Here is a 17,429-nt window from a genome sequence, read left to right as displayed (position 1 = left end):
TTTTCCTTAAAGCCTTGGGATCTAGGAGCTTTAATTTTGTTATCTTGGTCTGAGTCTGTGCTTCCCTGTGGCCTTTGTTACAGATTTTATTTGTTTTTTGCTCATTTTCCCAGCCTATGCCTTGATTTTAAGTCTTTGTTAAAGTAGGGCTCTATTTTCTAGTTTGAAATGTTTCAAGCTTTGTGGGGGGGGGGGGTGTCTGTGTAGCTATTTTCAGAAATACTTCTGGGAACCAGCAAATTTTGAGATCCTCCAAGATGGCATGATCCATTCTCCTGGTCTGTGAGTGACCACAACCACTCTGTTCTGTCCTGTAACTTGTGGAGGGTCCCTGCTCCACTGTAACTACAAGGTCTGGTGTGGAATTGCTCCTCCTCATCGTGGGACGGACACCCCGGATTGTGACCTAGATTTAAGTATGGGCCACTGAACAGAGTGCTGTCTCAGTGCTAGCAAAGAGATGCCTGTAATCTCCCTCCACCCCCTTACTGTCTGTGGACTGAGAGTTCCAAAAGTAGCTACTGAAAGTGATTAATGGTTTCTTCAGACCGGCTCCTTTTCTGCTGGACTGGGTCTCTGCTGTTGATTTCCAGGCTGGACTGTTCTCTCTCATCTTGGTGGAACAGACCGTTGCTGCTGACTCTGGCATCTGTGAGCTAAGAAGTCTGGAAATCTCCAAGGCTGCCACCTATTCAGGTGCCCCATTGCCTGTTCCTAGGTTGCTGGAGGTCAATATGCAATGATTCAAACTGAGTTATACCACACTACTCTCTCATGCTGATACTACAGACCTTTTCTGTACAACTGCTAGGTTGTTTTAGACTGGAAAATTGTTTCACTCTATCTTCCTGTAGGTTGTTTTATTTTTGATTCTATTTGGAGTTTTTATTTAAAGGTATTTGGTGGGGTTAGGGAAAGAGTTCAGACAAGGCCTTATCTTTTCTACCCTATCTTGGCTCTGCCTCCCACAATTAAGCTTTTTAAGAACCACTGATGACTTTAACCTGAAATCAAACAAAGAACTAAAAGTAATATGTATTTCTGTAATACATGAGTCTATTCTTTTAGGTTTAGAACTATAGGATGCATTTCAATTTTATTATAATCAAATCCTACCTTTCTTCTTTCATAGAAAATTTCTATGACCATGGCAAGAAAGCTATAAAGGATTTTATGATAAAACTTTCATACTGTATTAAAACATAAACTTTTCCTGAACTACTGTTAAGGAATGCAAATATAAAAGAATCTAATACTTTTATTTTTATCATTTTGATTTTTAAAAATTAGTTGTTTCCATATCCTAATCTGGAAAATAGAACAAATTTGTTTTTAGACATACTATCTCCCTGCTCATTGAATTATAAGAATATACCCTTGCAGTATCACATTCTTTCTGAATGACTCAAGGATAAGATATAACCTCAATGAGGAGGGGGTGGGGAATGTGTTGAGTATGATAAAAATGTAAAAACTAGTTTTATTCATGCGGTATATTTCAGTTTAAGCAAAGCAACAAAATATGTGAGCATGACTTCTTCCTAGCTTTCTCATCTTCTTATAAATTATAGCCCTCCACAAACACTATAGTTCACATACATTAATCCACTTGATGTTTTTCTCATATAACTTTCTATCTTCACTCACCATATCCTTTCCCTCTCTGTCCCCATTCACCTCCAGTCATGATCCTTCCATTGCCCTCATCTAACTACTTAGTTTGTTCAAACTAGAATCAATCTTGAAGTTATTGAATTAGTTTCATCTTCACTATACTTCCTCTTCCTTCCTAGACCCTTAGGAATGTCTCCCTCCTCTTGTTCCAATTATTATTAAACAGAGACATCCATGCTCCACTTTGGTGTTTCCTTGTATCTCTTTTCTTGTAGAGTATTTTTTTTCTTCATATGCTAGCATGAGACTTTACTTTCATCCATATTATTTTCTACTTTATTAGATTTGGTTCATTGTTTTAGGTTATTAGGATATTTTTGGAGTCTGACTCTCCCATTCAAAGGAACTAGCCATCTCTTTTAACTTTGCATCCACAACAAACTTGACAAATACAACATTTACGCTTTGAAGCAAGTCATTAGCAAAAATTAAATATAGATGTTAAAAAAGTCAAGAATTCAAGAGGAAATTTTATAATAGAATTAAAGAGGGCCTATTAATAGTATATCTCAATTCATACTAGAAAGTCATTACTCTCAAACCAATTAAATATGGGGATTTTTAAAACAGAGACTAATCAATGCAACAGATTAGGTATAAAATATGCAGATACAAATGAATATGTTAGACAAGGGTTTGATAAACACAAAGGTCCAAATACTGGGATTAGAGCTTACTCTGATTTAAAAGTATGCTAAAAAATAGCAATATGAAAGAAACTGAATTTAGATGAATATCTTATGTGTTATAATCTGATAAGATTTACATGGATGTGTTACCTAGATATAAAAGGTCACATCATAATCAAATTCCAAACTTGGGGAAAACTACCTATCATATATAAAGATAATGAAAATTCATGGCCAAAAAAAAAAGAATTGAGAGGATCATAAATAAAATTTAAAATTTTAACTTTATAGTATTTAAATTTTTTATTTCTAAAACAATTCCAATGCAATAAAAATTAGAACAGAAACAATTACTTGAAGAAAAAAATCTTTCTAACAATTTTCTCTTATAAACATTGATTTACAAGATTTACAAGGAATTAATTCCAATATATGAGAAAGTAATTCTCCAATTGATAAAAAATCAAAAGTAATGAACAGTTTTCAAGGGAAATTCAGGTTGAATATAACAATAAGAGAGAAAAAACTCCAAATCACTAATATGGGAGTGCAAATTAGGGTAATTGATATCTGCCTCACACCCATTAAATTGACAAAGTTAAACAGAAAAAGAAAATGCAAATATATGAAGATTAGTGGAGCTGTGAATGGATACAGTTATCAGGAAAAGCAATTTGGTAATTTTCCCCAAAAGTTACTAAGTTGTGCATGGTAATTGTGTATGCTGAAATATAGACACACACACATACACACAACCAGACACACACACACATACACACACACACACACACACATGCACATGCAAAAACACACAAGTTGGGCACAGAACTATATATTTATATATATATATATATATTATATATATGTATATACATATATATATATAAGAAAAATAAAATGGAAATAGAGGGAAGAAGGGGGAAACAGGAAAAGTAGTGTAAGCAAGTTATTAATCCTAAGGAAAGGAAACTCTTAAATTGAATCAAATATTTTTATATATTTTTGAGGTGACAAAGAATAGAAATCTGAGGGGGTGCCAATAAATTGGGGAAAGCCTCTGACCAAAGAAGTTATAGAGACCATAAGTTTCAAAGTGGATAATTATAACCACACTAACTTTTAAAAAGTTTTCCACAAATAATAGCAGTACAACAAAGATTAGAAGGAATGCAGAAAGATGGGAAACAATTTTCACAACTAGTATTTCTGATAAAAGATTAATTCCTAAAATATATAATTGAGTGAAACTGATAAGAATATAAGTTATTCTTCTATTGATAAATGGTCAAAACATATGAACAATCAGTTTTCAGATAAAGAAATTAAAATTATTTTTTTCTTATGAAAAATGAGCTCCCAATTTTTAGTGACTAGGGAAATGCAAATTAAAATGACACTGAGATACCACTTCATAACAATCAGTTTGACTAAAATGATGAAAAAGGAAAATGATCAATGTTGAAAAGTATGTAGGGAACAGTGGATAAAGCACCAGCCCTGGAGTCAGGTGTACCTGGGTTCAAATCCGGTCTCAGACACTTAATAATTACCTAGCTGTGTGGCCTTGGGCAAGCCACTTAACCCCATTTGCCTTGCAAAAACCTAAAAAAAAGTATGTAGGGAAACTGAGACATTAATGCTCTGATGGTGGAGTTCATTCATTAAAGATCTGCATGAAAACAAGCACTAAAGCTTGTTCAACCATTCTTTAGAGCAATTTGGACCTATGACCAAGGGGCAATAAATAAAACTAAAGATCTCCTTTGATCCAGCAATACCAGTACAAAGTCTGACCACAAAGAGATCATCAAAAAAGGTGAAAAGACCCATATGTATAAAAATATTTCTTGTGGTTATTTTTGTAGTAGCAAAGAATTGGAAATTGAGGGAATGTCCATCAATTGCAAAATGGTTGAACAACTATGGTATATGAATTCTATTGATTTCCATTGTTGTATAAGATATCATGATGGCCTGACTTCAGAAAAGAATGGAAAAACTTGTATGAACTGATGCTGAATGAAATGAGCAGAACCAGGAAAACATTATACACACTAACAATGCAATAGTTAGATGATCAACTATGATGCACCCAACCCCTCTCAGCAGTTCAGCGATTTAGGACGATCATGAGAGATTTATTAAGGAAAATGCCATCCATATCCTAAGGAAAACACCTATGCATTTTTTAATGGAGAGGAAGGCCTTTAATTTTTTTCTTATTTCTTATATTTCTCCCTTAAATTTTGTTCTTATTTAAACTGATATAGAAATAATAGAAATATACTTATTTATAGGTTTGCATATACAACCTATATCAAATCATTTGTTGCCATGGAAAGGGAAGGGTGGGAAGGGAGAGTGGTGGAAAAATGTGGAACTCAATAGCTTGCAAAAGGAGGAATGTTACAAACTTTCTTTGTAGGTAATTGGAAAATAAATAAATAAATTGAGAAAAAAAGAAAAATAAAAGAGGTTTAGAAGAGGGTAGAGTTAAGGAAAAAAGTTAAGTTTTCACACAAGTTGAATATGTCTAGGGGGCCTCTATTTCTAAGTATTCACCATGGAAATTGGTGGTATAAAATGGGAGTTAAACAGGGGCACAAATAAAATTTAATGAAGAGGTAAAGGGAGGCAAAGACCTAAGCAAGAGATTATTTACTGAAAGGGGTATGTGAACTGATAATGTGTCTTGCACATGTATCTCAAAGTTTTGAGTGCATCCTCCATTCAAATACTGAAATGATCATTCTAAGATACAGAGACTCTAACCTCCGTCTTTTTCTCAAACAGAACACTTCATCTTTCAGCTCTGGGAATTTTTGCTGGTTGTAAATTAGGACTGGAATCTTCTCCCTCTTAATTTTCACCTCCTGGATAACCAGGTTTCTTTCAAATATCTAAAGAAATTCTTACCAAATATGCTAGTGCAAAGGATTGGGGTGATAGCATGATCAAAACTAAATTAAAAAGAAATTGGGAAACATTTAAAAAAATATGGAAAAAATACAATAAAAATAGATGATATTAATTTTTTTTTCTAAATCAATATGTGGTGACAGACAATTTGTGTATTAATTTATTGGTCCAGTTAAGGTTTTCATACCACAGAGGAGGCCTTTCCTGAAATCTCTTATTTCTAGTGTATTTCACATTGTATTATTTCCTTACTATTTTAAATATTTAACTGCATGTAGAAATTGTATGTCATTTACCCAAAAGGCTATGAGTTCTTAAGTTCTTTATCCTTTAGCCAGAGATTAGCAAATTGGAAGATAGTAGACAATAAATGCTTGTTGATTGACTAAAATGTGTATGTCTTGATTTTCTGAGGACCTGCTAATGTCTCAGCATAGTATGCATAAGATCCCAACTTCTCAATGGTTGTTGCACAAACTTAGCAAAGTTATCCCACAATAAAAAGTTGGTAGAATAGGGCTAGTTATTAATGCTCTCACCATCATAGAAACAGCAAGATTAAGTAAGATAGAGCAGCTGTTCATCAGAGAGCTGGACACAAATCAATATGAATTGGAGACATTATATAGAATATTGAATTTTTTTATTTTTAATTTTGATGAATGCCTTTTTCTCATTTTTTAATTCTAATTAGAAAGAATGTATTTAAGGGAGAGAAGGAGAGAATGGTAAATAGGGAAATATAAGTGACAAAAAAACAAAGGTATTACTATAAACATTTTAAATATTTTCAAAAGATGGTAAGTTGAAAAATACATCTCATTTGCTGGGTGGCTTTTCCTGGTCCCTTAAGAGTTGCTGGTATTAAAGCCTCATCTTGACCTGGAATTAAGTTTAAATATTTTTATATCAATTGTATTAGATTTTTGTCTCCTTTATTAGAATGGAGATTCCTTCACAGAAGGAACTTCATTCTTAGTATTTTTAATCATGTGCTTACCACTTTTGGGGGATGTAGCAAATACCCAATACATTTAATTGATTTGTTAACTGATTTTACTCTGATATTATCCTGATATTTCAGGTATAAAATAATGGTGAAAAAGACAAAATGACTCAAAAACTACATTCACCTGGGATTAAAATAGTAATGGAGATAGGGATTCTGATCAGTAAACCGATTGCCTTCAGAGTCCAGGTGGGTCTAATTAAGAGACTACTGCCTTCTCCTGTCCTTTACTGCAAGTATCAGTGAGAATTCCCCTAGATAATAGATTAGCTCCTCTGAGGAGCCCAAAGCACAGAATATGTGGACCTTTATCCTGGAGACACTCCCACTACCCCAGGAGGAACAGGTTTGGAGCGAATATAGATGGTCATAAAATTACTTGTCTTCCCTATCAAATCTTTGGGGACTATTTTCCCTGGGACAGAGTCCAGAGATTCAATCTTCCTCAGAAGGTGAGTGCTCTGATCTGCTGGGGGTGGGGTGTATGGAGCAGGGGACTGAAAGTATACTTAGGACAGAGATAGCTGCCCTTCACTTCACTCTAACTCAATATGGGGCTTCATAAACCCACACTAATGATTTTCAATGCCAAGATAGAGGACATAGGCATTGCCTTCTAAATCTCTTGCTCCGTCTGGAGATCCACAGCTTGTAGAACATATTGCAAGTTCGACATACAAAGGATAGAGGTGTTTCCCAGAACCTCCCAACCAGCCTCTGAATTTCTAAAGTCTGGAGCAGAGGAGTGGTGACAGAAGAATTGTCCACTAAGTGACACTTTCTTAACATATGAAATCAACAAAAAAAAAATCTGGAGGTAGAAGATGAAAAATAAGTGAATATTCAGCCTACATCTTTGTTGTACTATTATGTTTTGTCCCAACCTGAGATGTCACTGACTAAGGAGTATTTAGAGGAAGAGAGTCCTTTGACCAAAACAAGTTTACAATTCTTCTGAAATATATGTTCTTAGAGAGTTACTTATGGCCACTTAGAAGTTAAACTATTTCCCAGGATCACAGAGGTAGTATTTGTCAGAGACAAAAGTGGAATCCAAATCCCTCAGAGTTGGCCTATTAATCATCCATGTATTCATCCAATCATGTATCCATCCAATCATGCTTGCTCAATACACAAATAGACTTGAAGAAATTTAGTGCAAAAACATAAGTGGCAAGTTATAATCACACTGTTCAAAAGGATAGCTATAAAGTTCAAGACTTTATTGATAAAAATGAAGTTGATTGTAGATGGAGTAGAAATTTGACTGGCAGGTGGAATGAAGGGACTTCTGGTTATCAGGAAAAAATACCCTGAAGAAATACACATTAAGAGGAAAGTAGAGAAACTACAGAGAAGACCAGCATGTTTGTTTGCAATTTTAATCATCATCACAGTAATGGAGAGAATTTATAAAGTATTTTATGGTTTGTAAATCATTTTATGGATATGTTCTCATTTTATTCTCACAACCCTGGGATGTATTTCAATTCTGATACAATTTTTATAAAGACCCTGAGGCAGATAAGGTTAAATAACTTGTCCAAAGACATATAAATAGTAATAGTTTCAGGTCAGATTTGAATCTGGGTTTTCCTTGACTCCAAATCTAGCCATCTAAAATCTTCTATCATCTAGCAGCCTTCCAAATCAAATGAGTTAAAACTGGCATGAGTTAAAGCTAGATATTTACCAGAGCACAATATTGTATTAAGTCTTCATTGCTGGACTAAACTTATGAAGTTAGTCCCTTGGGTTTTATGGAGCTATTACTGGAAGTTTAATGTAGAAGTATGGCTAGGAATGATGGATTAAAGGAGATATAGAGTAGAAAGATGAAGACCTGAGAGGAGACAATAATAGTCCAGTAAATGGTGAGATATGGGCTTGTGATAAGATAGAGACAATGGAAATTGGATATTTTACAAAACTTATTTTTTTTTATAAATTTTAGTCCATACCTGAGTTTTGATCCATAAAGAGAACTCTAGGTAAGGACATTAACTCTACCAAGAAAGTTAAGATAATCCTCTGCCATCTCTACTCTTTCTTGTAACACCATAAAGTTAAAGGGAGTACCTAATTTTCATGGCCAGTATGAGTCAGAGGAACATCAGAGGCAAGAATTACACTTCAGCTTCCACAACCCTGAGAGAACTTTTCTATCTTCCATACTATATTATTTCTCTTTGAAAACTCCAAAACATTTTAGGTTCCATGCATACAACACACACATATACATACACACATACATACATATGTGCACGATGAAGTTGGTTTCTAACTTAATACATATATTATGAATTTATAATGAAGAAATAGATATAGGTCACATCCCATAGGATGGGATTGTTCTTATATTGAGAAATACAAGGTACAAATCCTTCCTATGATTCATACTAACTGCATGCTATTGAACAACTGACTGATCTTGATGAACTTCCCAAGAAAATAAGTTGCAGAAAAGCTATAATTAGACTGCATCCTAATTGCATATTGAATTTTTAAAAACATTTCCTTCCAATCCCCATCTTTTAATTACTTCTTTATTAAAATGCATGTGATGACCATAATAGCTTTCTTTAATTAGAAATGGTTCTAGGGGAAAAAAAGGAGGGAAGGAAAGAAGTTATTGGGTACCTGCTACATCCCAGGCACTCTGCTCAGAGCTTTACAAATAATATATTATTCAATGTTCATGAGAACCATTAGATAAATGGTTAAAAGATGAGGAAACTGAGAGAAACCATGGTTCAAGGATTTGCCCAGAGTCAAGCAACTGATATAATCTCTGGGCTGAATTTGAATTCAGATCCTACTGACTCCAGGATCATTGCTCTACTATAATCTAACTTTTTAGAAGGGCTTCAGCTCTGCTCAACTTAAGCAGTTATTTTTGTGTTCTCCAGTTTTCCCAATATTGATCAAATAGGATAATCCTAGATCCTCTCTTTACAAAATATTATACTAAAATATTTTCATTTCTTCTGCCCTTTGAGATTTAATTCTGAAGGATTTCTACAAAGGTAACACTGATTTACAAATAAGTGGAGAAAAACAAGTTGATTCATGCAAATCTCAATACCATTCCTTGCAGGAATTAGAGGACGAAAATAATGTAGTCAATTCAGAGAGGAGGTATGTGGAGCTATAGTCTGAGGGAGTGGAGGCTAAGAGAATTTTTGAATAGTGTTTAATTCTTATGTTTTCAATTACATGCAAAGATAGCTTTCGACATTTATCATTTTCTAAGATTTTGAGTTTCAGATTTTTCTGCCATCTTCCATTCCCTCCCCCATCCCCATGACATAGAATAATCTGCTATAGGAGAAGAATTTTTAAGGGTAAGGGAATTCTAAATATATATGTATACACCACACACACACACACACACACACACACACACACACACACACGTCTATATATAGGCAGTTGTGTTGTTGATCGTACTTGCTGAAAGACTGGGAAAAAGGGAGAGAACAGTCAAACATAACTCCAAGACGAGAGGTAGATAGAATAAAAGCAATGAAGATATCAATGTATTTCCTATAGAACCCTGTTAACCTGATTTTTCTTCCAGGTTTTTCTCTATGACACATTTAAAGAATGTTCCTTTATTTTCTTAGGTCTTTTGCTTTGTGACCCTGTAATATGTCAATAACATGGCAAATGGAAATCAGACCAGTATCTCTGAATTTCTACTCCAGGGGTTCTCCCAGTGGCCAGAACACCAACACCTCTTCTTTGGATTGTTCCTGTGCATGTACCTAATCACTCTGGCAGGGAATGTGCTCATCTTCTTTTCCATCATCTTTGAATCTCACCTCCACACTCCTATGTATTTCTTCCTGGCCAATCTCTCCTTTGCTGACATTGGTCTGTCTTCCTCTATAGTCTTGAAAGTCCTACATAATCTCTATACACAACAACACACCATCTCCTATACAGGATGCCTGTCACAGCTCTATTTCTTTCTTACATTTGGGGACATGGACAGTTTCTTGCTTAGTCTGATGGCATATGATCACTACATGGCCATTGGTCACCCATTCCATTATACCACAGCCATGAGTCCTCAGATCTGTGTCCTTCTGGTAAGTGTGTCCTGGGTGATCACTAATCTCCTTGCTCTCTTACAAACCTTGCTCATAGCAAAACATTCTTCTGTGTGGGAGGGAAAATATCCCACTTTTTTGTGACATCAATCCCCTGTTGAAAATTGCCTGCTCTCCCACTCGACTAAATGAATTAATTATTCATTATGTTGGTGGTCCTTTTGTGGTAGTTCCTTTTTTATGTACACTAGTCTTTTATATCTGTATTGTCTCTGCCATCCTCAGGATGCCATATTCAGGGGTGGTAGGAGAAAGGCCTTCTCCACTTATTATTCCCATCTCTCTGTAGTCTGTCTCTTTTACAGTACAGTTTATAGTGTATATTTGAGTCCTCCATCTATTTTCCCCACCAAAGACATTGTGGGCTCTGTGGCATACACAGTGGTAACTCCAATGCTCAACCCTTTCCGCTATAGCCTGAGAAACCAAGATGTCAAAGCAGCTTTAAGAAGTCTTCTTAAAGGCAAGATATTAGCCTGTCAGATACAATAACTTTCAGTCCTCTTTATTGAGATTTCTCTTAATCTTGTTCTTCAAACTTAAATTTGTTTATTATTTCTTGGAAAGACATTTGCAACTGGACAAAAGTTAGCCTACAGGCAACTGTAGTATAATATCCAAAGGCTTCATCCTTGGCACTGTATTATTCAGTATATTACACAGTGACTTAAAATGTCTCAGATGCCATATTGTTCTAACTTGCAAATGGCATGTCATTAGAATGGATACTTCAGATGAAAGACTTGACATCCAAAAATTTCTCATCAGTCTTCTTCACTGAACCACAGACTCCAAATTCTGGAAAGGGCATCTGAGAACCTATACTCCAAATGATAACTAAGAAGCCTCATTACAACATGTACAATTTGAACTTTACATCAAACCTAAGCAATCTTATTTAAAAATTCCACTTGTTGCTTCTCCAGAGCAAGAACATTTGCAATCCCTCTCTCATATGACAAACTCTAAGTTCCTGAAGACAATTATGATGTCCTTCATATCCTTCAAAATTTTCTCTTCTTCTGGTCATTCTGATGTAGAGAATTATGAAAGAATTATTTATGTAGTGGAAACAAATTCTGCAGTATTTCACTGTTTTTAAAATATTGTTAATAGCGGATGGCTGTTTGCTCATGAGACATAAACTCACCCCTGATCTTTGTATCCTGTCTCCCATTCCCCTTCACCTAACCTTGGCCATAGACTTGGCATGACAGAAAATGTCATGTTGAGATTGGGGGTTGCACACCTTCAAACAGGGAGGACTTACATGAAGCTTACCATTGGAAGATACCTGGCCCAAGGTACAAGAGCACTTCCCAAGAACCACCCCTATAGCAGGATATCTAAAAGAAAGCATAACTCCTTCTCTTTTTTTCTTATCTCTATATATTACCTTGTAGGATATCTGCATCTTTCTCTTTCCTTCCTAGGCCTTTTGCTTCCATGCTAGGCACTGGTGGTCCACCACAGGCCTCCATGGCTACCTGTCTCTCTCTCTCTCTCTCTCTCTCTCTCTCTCTTTCTCTCTGCCAGTCTCTGTCTCTGTCTCTGACTACAAAGCAACCATGCCTAGCTTTTTGTTATTCATGCTGTCCTAAAGTGCTTGTTGACCCTGCTAGTGGTATAGTTTTTAACCTGTTTACTCCACTTTTCTTCATAATAAAATCCTGAGCTGTTTTAATATTCCAGAGAGAGCTCAAATTCTTTTGTCTTTTCAGTGGCCTTAAAATCTTGTCTTATATTTCAAAATCTTTATTAATTAGCAACACTTAAACATGGTCCATCCATGACACATTGTCCAGTTATATCAAGAGAATAAATAGGAAAAAAGGTAGATAACCACAGAATTTCCATATCTGGACTCATCATTGTGTTGAAGTTTCTTCTTATTCCTTTAGAAGTGGTTTGTTTTTACCCTTAGTATTTATTAATTATTTTTTGGTTTTTCTTATTTCATTCTCTACAAGGTAATCAAATTATCATAATTATTCATTTCTATAATCTTGATATGATAAAAAAAATACATACTTTGCTCTTACTTTTCTTGTAGCAAAAAAACTGGTAACAGGAAAATCATCCATTGAAGAATGGCTAACTCAATTGTAGTATAAAAATATGATAAATTACTATTGTGGTACAAGAAAGGAGGATGTATATTACCAAATTATGGAAACAATAAAATGCAATGATGCTATTGCTTTTTAAAAATACAATTATAAGACTTTTCATTTAACCCTTATGATCTGAATGACCATATTGCTTCCATATTGCTGGAAAGTGAAACTTGCTAACTATTATAACATGATACTCAATGAAAATATCTGGCTTGCTAAACTGTAAGTAGATGTCACAAGGTATTTGTTTTCTCCTTCCTTTTATTCAATGGGGTAGAGAGTGGGAGGGAGAGAAAATAGACTTCTATTAAATTTTTAATAAGTAATTCAGTGGGGAAAAGAGATTCTGCTAGAGACAAGAAATATTTAAAGTTCTTTCATATGACACTATTATTAGTTTTAATGGACTATTTTCTTTTTTTATGAAAGATTTCTTAAGAAATGAAAGAAAACTGGGAAGGGTTGTAATGTAAAAACAAAAGATATCAATAAACCTTTCTAAATAATTAAAATAAAAAAATCAATGCTATAGGTACAGAAAAGATGATGTATAGGTAGACAACAAACCATGTAAAAGATACCTGTAAACTCAGTCAATGTCAAAAATTGAACTCATTCAAAGGCTCCATTATGGGAAATGTTCAGAATATTCTCTCCTTGATAGAACACATTACCCAACAAACTGTTGTTAAAAGTAAATTATTTTATAAGATAAGAGCAATCTATTAAGAATTGACAAAACTAATTCTATTTTATCCTATATTTGCTATTTTTGCAATGTGTGATCCTTGCATGAACTGTCCATATTTGTCTATATATTTACTCACTCATTTAGATTGGATAGTCTTCCCATCAGAGCCTGCCTTTTATCACTTTTTGTATCCCCAGTGCTTATCATAATTCCTGGAACACAATAGGGATTTAATGATTGTTGATTGACTTATTGTTTCTGTTCTAGGCTGACTTACTTGACAGTCCTTAGTCCAGAACTTAAACAATATTTACATAAGAATTTTAGTAACCCAGTGGGGTCCAGGTTTTTTCAGTTCTCATCTATGAGAACTTTCCAGTTTGAACTAGAAGAGTTGGCCTATTTTGCGACTTCTAGAGAGTAGGAAATACTTGGATTAATAAAGTTTCAGTTCAGCACTTTTGGGTTCTAAATTTAGACATCTATATTTACAGTTATGTGTTTTGTGTGCATTTCTATCTTTCTCCAGTGCCTGAATGATCCATTAGACAAAAGCATCGAATTCTTAGATAGAAATCAGACAGGCAGCCACCCTGACTGATGTCATGGCACTCTGATTCAGGAATCAATGCAAGGACTTCATCCTGTGTTTCAACAGGAGAATGAGTTATTTCTTGATAAATACTCAGCCTTCTGAAAAAAAATGAGCAAGAGACTAATCTTCCTGATGGTCTGTCTACCATTTTTGCTTAATGTATTAACCTGGCCTCCCCTTCATTCTAAACTCCTGATTTCTGGGAGTGAGGATGCCATTCACTAAATATCTTATGTAAGTCTTCAGTAGGCAATGCTGTACTATAAAATAATTATTTCTGACATAAGCCTCAAGCATTGTTTGGAGCTGGTCAATAGTCCTTATGAGATTTGTCAATCTCTTTTAAAACAAAAGTCAATTCTACTAAATTGGGGAGGGGGGGTAATTCCAAAAGGACTATTTTATCTAAGTCTGTATTTGTGAAACTTCAATTTAAATGATCATCTTAACCTATTCTACTAAATGACTTTGGTTACTATTTGGTGTCTATGATTATGAAGACTTACAAATTCTAAAGAATAAAATATGTTCAATTGATTAAATGAATGAGTTTTTAACTTATTTTGATAGATAAAAATCAATACATCTTTTACACATTATTACTGTGTTCTTTTGTGATTTATTTAGCAGAATTTATTGCCTAGGGGAATTAGAAAGAAAGTTATTTAAATGGATGTGGCAGAGACTATTTGCAAACTCTTAAGAAAATAAGTTGAAAAATTTCCTTAAAAATAAAAAAAGTATACTAGCATTGATTTTTAGATTTTAATCAAGAAAAGTAAAAGGTTTGTAATTATTGGAAGCGAATAATAAAATTTGGTCTCGTGGATAAGAAGAAAAAAGGAAGATTTCCTTACCTGTAAAATGGGGAATTTTACTTGAAAAAGTGTTCATTTCTTCATCAGATAGTTAAAATTAGTATTAAGATTTCTCAAAATAGGGGCAGCTAGGTGATGCAGTGGATAAAGCACCGGCCCTGGAGTCAGGAGTCCCTGGGTTCAAATCCAGTCTCAGACACTTAATAATTACCTAGCTGTGTGGCCTTGGGCAAGCCACTTAACCCCATTTGCCTTGCAAAAAAAAAAGATTTCTCAAAATAACCAGACTTTATTTAACTGAATTTGGTATTGTTTTTGATGTGAGAAAGTAGCTAGAATCATATACCATACAAATAATATTTAAAAATGAACAATTTTAGATTTAGCTTTATAATGAGTTTTGATAAATTAGAAAAAAAAATATTATTCCCAGCAAGTGATCTGTGGTCTGAATGGTAACTATTGGTACTATGTTTGTAAATATAAGAGTAATAGGATTACAATTATTCTATATTGGTATTTGAATGCAACTAGTATAAAATGATAAAATGGTTGAAATAGAAATAATTTAAGCATGTAAAATAATTCAGAAATACAACCAATTGGAATAAGGGCTTATAACTTGGGCAAAAAGTCTTCTGTGTCTGTATAAAATTCTGCAATATCATTGTTTGTTAAAATTATGCTTTTGATTTTTTGCATTGTGATTTAGAGAAACCATTTTATAAAAAAATGCTGTTAATTTGAAAATTATACTAATAATGTGATACATTAGGAAATGAACTCCTTTGGATCTGAATGCTGAAAAATTTTGAATTTGACTATCACCATCAGGGAATTTTTGTTTTTTTGGTTGGAAAAAAACTGTATCAAGCATTTAATTGGTCATATTTTACTTTAAAATGAAAACTAATGATAATTGTTTAGTGTCTGGGAAAACTACAAAAGATAGTTAATGCTCACTGTGAAATTCTTTGAGAATTTGTCAGGTCTTCTGGTTCTTCAATCTTGGCAAACTCATAAAATTTGGGAAAGAAGAACTGCAAAAATAAACGTGAACAATGAGAGCCTTCTAAATTCTAAGACCAATAATTTGGTTTACTGAAGAACTGAGATCCCTTCTCCAACACAAGCAATCCCAGTCCAAATGGGATATGGTTTACAAGATAGCTTAAAATATAGAAATTATTTATATGATAAATTATCTGACTACTAATGATTAAATCTATGAAAAGTAAAGTGGACTGGTTATACTTGGAATATATTGAAGATATTGCTTTCAACCAACTTAAGATCATTGGATCACAGATAAAAAATATTTTTTCTCAAGTTAATATAAAAATTTTAACATATACAAACTAATATAAGTCAAAATCATTCCAAGTTTTGAGAAAACTATTACAATTTGCCTACATGTACAGATAGTGTCTTGGCACAGGTAGTATCTTCAACATTAGTTCTTCAGAGTTGTCTTGGTGTACTGTATTCCATGAACAACTTATCCTACAATATTGCTATTATTTTATACACAAACATTTCTCTTTGCATCAGCCCATATAAGCTTTTGAGGATCTTCTGAGAGCATCCCACTTATCATATAGCAGAATAGCATTGCCTCACAATTACATAGCACAATTTTTTAGTTATTCTCCAATTGATGTGTATCCCCTCAATTTCCAATTCCTTGCCATCAGAAAAGGAGCTTATATAAATACTCTTGTAAATATAGATCCTTTTTCTTTTTATTTTTCACCGGTTTTGCAATATAAAAACTAGTATTTGCATTGAGTGGTTGAATCACAGCTCCACCAACAGTGCACTAATGCCTCATCTTCCCTACAACTTCTACAACATTTGTCATTTTATTTTTCTGTTAATCAATCAAATAGTTATAAACTAGTACCTCAGAATTATTTTCATTTTCATTTCTCCAATCAATAGTGAGTTAGAACATTTTTAATTTGAATACAGATAATATTGATAACCTTATCTAAATCTGTTCATATCTTTTGATAATTTATCAATTGGTGAATGGTTCTCATATCTGCATATTTGACTCAATACTAAATGTTTCTGAAGAATAAGACCTTTATCAGAGAAACACTTCAAAATTCTTTCATAATTACTCTTGCTAAACATATTAGCTTCTATTCTTTTTCCTTCACCCCTTTTTATTCTGTTTTCTTTCTCCTTTCATTTCTTTCCCACCTTAGGAGTTTTTCTTCTCACTAGCCTGATTCCCAACCTGTCCTCCATTATTCTACCTTTTTCTCTTATCTCTTTCCCCTCTTACTTTCCTGTAGGTTTCTATACCCAAATGAGTGCATATGTTATTCCCTCTCTAAGCAAATTCCGATAAAAGTAAGTTTCCTCACTCCCTGTCCCATATCCCTTCCTCCACTCCACTGTAAAACACTTTTCTTTTCTTTTTCCTTTAGAAATAACTTACCCCATTCTACCTACCTCTTTTCTTTTCTCCCAGTACATTCTTCTCTCAACCTATTAATTTTATTTTTTTATAACATTCCTTCACATTCAACTCATACCTTGTCCTCCTTGTTTATACACTCCTTCAAATTGCCCTAATAATGTGAAAGTTGTTATGAGTTACCAGTATCATCTTCCTATCTAGGAATAGGAACATTCATAATCAATAAATCCCTTATTATTTTTCTTATCTGTTTACTTTTTGTGTTTCTTTTGAGTCTTGTATTTGAATGTCAAATTTTCTTTCAACTCTGGTCTTTTAATCAGGTAAGTCTGAAAGTCCCTTATTTCATGGAATATACATTGTTTTCCCTGAAAGAATATACTCAGTTTTGCTGGGTGGTTGATTCTTGGTTGTAATCCAAGCTCTTTTGC

The 17,429-nt window shown here is 33.9% G+C and overlaps 1 pseudogene; it reads left to right on the top strand.

The window, feature by feature from the left end:
- The first annotated feature begins 9,893 nt into the window (after positions 1-9,893).
- On the top strand, positions 9,894-10,838 carry LOC141508860 (olfactory receptor 1N1-like; annotated as a pseudogene).
- Positions 10,839-17,429: the final 6,591 nt, after the last annotated feature.

Source organism: Macrotis lagotis, chromosome 1 (genome assembly GCF_037893015.1).
Source record: "Macrotis lagotis isolate mMagLag1 chromosome 1, bilby.v1.9.chrom.fasta, whole genome shotgun sequence".
Taxonomy (NCBI): domain Eukaryota; kingdom Metazoa; phylum Chordata; class Mammalia; order Peramelemorphia; family Peramelidae; genus Macrotis; species Macrotis lagotis.
The sequence above is the reverse complement of the archived record's forward strand: the minus strand, read 5'-3'. Positions and strand labels throughout refer to the sequence as shown.